Raw genomic sequence first — 5,210 nt, 5'->3', positions numbered from 1 at the left:
CAAACTTCAATTTCCCCCAGGAGCCCAGGACCTCACCCAAGTAAAGGACAAGTTTTCTAGAAAAAGACAAGGCCTGTGAGCTGACCATTGAGCCATGTCTTGCAGCAGGGGGCAGCGGAAATGATCCAACTGGGGAAGAGCTGGAGGTGGTATGTGGGTAGATAATTGGTGGGAGCACCACACCTAAGGGTAACAATAACTATAGAAAGATGACCCACTAGGTAAGAAAATAAATAAATATATATATTTTAAAGTTCACCATCCCTGAATGAGGGGCAGACAGAGGAGAGTTCCCAGGGCATGGCTAGGAAGATGGGGAGGCTCCTGGAAATGGAGCAGAGGATGAAAATGGGGACTAGGGGATGGGGCCCAAAAGGAGTGGTGGGGGCACCAGAGAGGATGGGGCCAGGATGGGCAGCTTCGGGGACACTGCCGGGAGGAGGTCTGTGTGGGTGACACAGGCTCTGGCTGGGAGAGTCTCTGTTTTCTCCTGGTAGAACTGCAGAGGGGTTGACTCTATAACTGACCAGTAAATTACTTGTTTTGGGCCTTTTCCTGTCCATGCAGGGCTGGTGTGACTCAAACACACATATTCAGGCTGATGAAGGAGAGAGATGAAGAGAAGACAGATGTTTGGAGGAGGCCCCCATTTCCTGAGCCAGAACATCATCCTCAAAGGGCAGAGCAAGGCCTGTGCTGCCCTGGAGGACCAGCCCTGGGAGGCTGATTCTGGGGCGCCAGGGCCCCACTCCCTATAGGCGTGCTCACACCTCCAGGCTGCTGACAGCCCCTCTGTGCCATGATCCTGCAGACACTGCTCTGGAGATAGTGTGAAAAAAATAAAAGCAAACAGAAAAATTAAATGGAATCTGAAAACAATAGGAATAATTTTAATCAATCAGATTTATTTTGAAGGACACTTTAGGGGCTGAGAGTCACATCAGAGCCCTGGGTACTGTCATTGCCTGGGGGAGAACAAAACAGAACCTGGTCAGAGAGGAGATCACAGGAGGGACTGATGGGGGTGACTCTCCCATTGAATCCACCTATACTGTCCCCAGGTGCTCAGGGATCCAACCCCTGATCCACATTTACCTGCAGCCTGAGTGTAGCTTCCTCTTTTTCCACCTGTGGGAAGAGACATCATGTGAGACCAGGGAGGAGTCAGGTCAGAAGCCTAAAGGAATCTTCTAATCCTGCACCGCAAGGAAGTTTCCAGAACTGTGAGTAAAGACCCAGGACAGGACTGGGAAAAATGGAGAAAGGAGGTGAGGGGGGACTGGACCAAATGCCCTCTGGGCAACACACTTGTGTGGATGGTACTTCTCATTAACCAGGCAGGGCAAGTTCTCCCTGGGACATGGAGGCCCCCAGTGGACAAGATCCCCCACTCCCTTCCCTACCTGAGTGCTTCTTCCTCCACATCACAGCTGCAGCCACCGCAGCTCCAGTGAGCACAGCTCCAAGGAGAACCAGGCCAGCAATGATGCCCGCGGTGGGGATGGATTGCTGAGGAGGGGGCACTGGAAGGGAAGGGAGAGTGAGACCCTAAGCCCCAGGTCCCCCATCCTGAGCCACTAGAGGTTTCCCAGAAGGGGTCCTGATTCCAACAAGCAGAAGCTCAGTGCCCATGTTCCCTCCTTACCCCAAGTCAGGACTCGGGGCTCCAGCAGTCCCTCATGCTGCACATGGCACGTGTATCTCTGCTCCTCTCCAGGAGGCACCACCACAGCTGCCCACTTCTGGAAGGTTCCATCTCCCCCAGGCCTGGTCTCCACCAGCTCCATCTCCTGGGTCAGGTCCTCCCCATCTTGCTGCCAGGTCAGGGTGATGTCCGCAGGGTAGAAGTCCAGGGCCCAGCACCTCAGGGTGACCTCATGCTCAGAGGTGGGGTGGTGGGTCATGCGTGTCTTTGGGGGATCTGAGGGGGTAAATCAGAAAATTCACATCTTGGGTTTCCTCCATGGACACTGAAGTATCCTCATGTGACCATCCTTGGAATGGACAGGACAACTGGTTTGGAAGGAAGAAACATAAAATGTAAGAAGCAGGGTGGTAGTGGTGGGGGGAATCTATGAGATTCCCTTATTCCTTAGAAAGTTCTAGAATCAGGATACAAGCCCAGGCTAAGATGATGCAGGTCTCCAAGGAGTGGATCACAGACTTTATTTCCGACGAGGGAGGAGGGGAGAGGTGAAGGACACAGAAAAGCAGGAACCACATAACTGAAAATGTTCTCAGACCAGAAACAAGACTGAGAGAGAAACTCGTGGTTCTCAAACAGGCCCCTGGTCAAAAGGACCCGGTGACGCGTGATGTCAGGGACTGTCTGTCTTTCTCAGGAGAGACGGGATCCCTTCACTGTCCTTCAGGAGAAGCCGGAGTCTCTGGGAGTCTCTCTAGTGCAGAACATGAAACCCAGGGGAGCCCCCCTCTCGGGACTAGAGAGAGGACTCATTTCCCGCAGTGACTCCAGGCAGGGGGGGACCGGGAGGCCTCCAGGCCCCTCTTACCCGTGCGCTGCAGAGTCTCCTTCCCGTAGTACTCCAGGAATCTGCGCAGCCACCTCAAGTTACTGTCCTCCAAATAGTTCCTGAATCTCTCTGCCTCACCCAGGGCTTCCCATTTGAGCCGGGTGATCTGAGCAGCCCTGTCCACAGCGGTCCAGGAGCGCAGGTCCTAGTTCAGGGCAATGTAATCGGCGCCGTCGTAGGCGAACTGGCTGTATCCCCGGAGGAGGCGCCCGTCGGGCCCCACGTCGCAGCCAGACATCCTCTGGAAGGTGTGAGAGCCTGTCCAGAATGAAACGGGGTGAAAGTCCCGCGGGCTGTTCCCGGGCAGGTTGCAGAGAAGCCTGGAGGGGGAGACCCTGAGCGACCCCCCGTCCGTGGGGATGGGGGTGCTGACCCGGCCTGGACCCGCGCCAGCTCACCTCTCTCGCTCTGGTTGTAGAGGCCGCGCAGGGAGTGCAGCTGTGCTCTGTACCACAGTATGCGGTCCCTTAGGCTCCCAGTCCTCTCGTCCCACTCCTTCTGTTCCTCCTGCTCCGCCTGCTCCGCCCAGGGCGCCCTCGGCTCCAGGCTCTGGCCCGGAGAGTCGCTGTCGAAGCGCTTGAACTGCGTGTCGTCCACGTAGGCCACCGAGATGAAGTGGGGCTCCCCGAGGCCGGGCCGGGTCATCGCGGTGTAGAAAAACCTCAGGGAGTGGGGGCCTGGGGGCGGGAGGGGAGACCCGGCCTATTCTTCTCCCCTTCGGGGGCTCGAGTCCCGGGGGGCGCCCACGAGACAGAAAGTGGGTGAAAGACGAGCGAGAGTGAAAAGCGGCTGCGGGACGAAAATGGCCGGGACTCGGGGGGCCAGAGGAGGCTGGGGTCTCGGGGGACGGAAAGGGGCCAGGACGGGGCGGGCCGAGGTGGGGGGACAACTAGGGCGGCGGCGAGGTCGCGCCTTTCCCACGCCCGCCCGCGCCCTCGCTCCCGCCTCTGGGAGCGCCCTGTCCCCTCCCGACCCGCACTCACCCGCCCGGGTCTCCCTCGGGGCCGCGGCCCCCGCGAGCAGGAGCAGGAGGGCTGCGCCCCCCATCCCCCAGGACGCGCCTCCACCCGGGCTGGGGAGACGGAGTCCCGGCGGGCGGGTGAGGGCTTTGGAACGGGAGCCGCGGGGCTGCTGATTGGCTGCTCTGGAGACCTCCAGGCAATGGGGAGTGAGCCCTGGGGTGACTCACCAGTATCCAGGCAGGAGGACCCGCCCAGGCTGTGAGCCCAGAAGTGGAACCGAGGGGAGAGGGCGAATCCCCAGCAGTCACCTTCCAGCCCTGCACCCCGCGCTGGGGACAAGACCCAGAAAGCCACACCCCGAGACCTGGGACTTTGCCGCCCCCTCCTCTCCTGCTCCGAGACCTTTGTCACACCGTGTCCCTGAGTCCAGGCCCAGGGACTGGGTCCGCAAGTCTCAAACATTTTTCTTTCAGAAACTCTGTTCAGTCTCACAAATTATTACGGATCCCATGTATCATTTTGTTACGTGGGTTACAGCTTTAAACATTTACTTTACTAGAATAAAACCTTTTTAAAAGATGTTATTGCTTCTTTACTTTAGAATATAAATAACCTGGGGCCTCCCTGGTGGCGCAAGGGGTTAAGCATCAGCACTATGAAGTGACCTGTAGCTGCAGAAGCACCAGTTCAATCCATGGCCATGGAGCAACCCACATGGCACAGCAGTCCTCCCCTGTCTCACCTGCTGCTCCCCTCAGCAGTGTATTTCTGTAGATCTGCCTGTTCTGCTCCCCACTCTCTCTTTGGTGAATCCTCTCACCGGCCACACCTCTGGCCTGTACCCCAGTTCTTGTATGCATAAATAAATAAATCTTTTTTAAAAAAAGAATATCAACCTATGGTACACTAATGATGTAGTTTTTGGAGTCAGTGGGTTTGGAGTGCGGGGTCCTTGGGTTCACTCTGGGAAAGGTTTCACCAGAGTTCCTGTTTCAGCGACACACATAGAATTCCCCAGGCGAGTTACTCCACAAGACAGAGACATTAGTTATATTTAAAGAACAGATTTATTAGACAAGGAACGGAAGAGTAAAGGACACTTGCATAGACACAAGCGGGCAGGAAGAGGTGTCCCCCAAAAGGGGCAGGTTTGCTGAGAGAGGCCTGCATGGCTGCAGGCGGGTGGCCTTGAGGAGAGCTGCTTCCACTGAGGGAGGTCAATGAAGAGAAGTGCAGGCATGATGCAGGTCATGGCCAGGCAGGAGGCTGCTGCCCTGCAGAGAAGAGAATTGGTGGAAAGATGCACCCGCATAGTCACAGGTGGGCAGAGGGATTGCTGCCCCCAGCCTGTGCAGAGACTGCACTGACATAGTCTTTTTCTGTTTGGGAGGGGTCACTCCTCCTGAGCCTTCAAGTTAGTTGTTGATGTTGGACAACTATGCAGAATCTGAAAGGGACAGGAGAGTCTACAATGGGCTCAATCTCCATATCTTTACCCTTGGGCCTGTGCTCTAGACAGCAGTCTGATACCCGCTTGGATTTTCTGCTTTGTAATCTAGGCTTTGGAGCCTAAGAATCTTGGTTTCTAGATCTGTGTCAGTGGCTGTGTTAATCCCTTCTACCTCCTGCTCCTTGTGTGGGCCAGATTTCTGGTCTTGGGGCATCTCCTTTCCAGTCTTTTTCTATTGCTCTCCTCCATCTTTCACTAACTTGA

General features: G+C 56.0%; 1 pseudogene; it reads right to left on the bottom strand.

The window, feature by feature from the left end:
• Positions 1-905: 905 nt before the first annotated feature.
• Positions 906-3,643, bottom strand: LOC119251190 (class I histocompatibility antigen, Gogo-OKO alpha chain-like; annotated as a pseudogene).
• Between the last annotated feature and the right edge of the window lie 1,567 nt (positions 3,644-5,210).

This window comes from Talpa occidentalis, unplaced genomic scaffold, assembly GCF_014898055.3.
Source record: "Talpa occidentalis isolate TD23 unplaced genomic scaffold, MPIMG_talOcc4v2.1 talOcc4.2, whole genome shotgun sequence".
Classification (NCBI taxonomy): Eukaryota; Metazoa; Chordata; class Mammalia; order Eulipotyphla; family Talpidae; genus Talpa; species Talpa occidentalis.
Note: the sequence above shows the minus strand (reverse complement) of the source record. Positions and strands in the feature narration are given on the sequence as shown.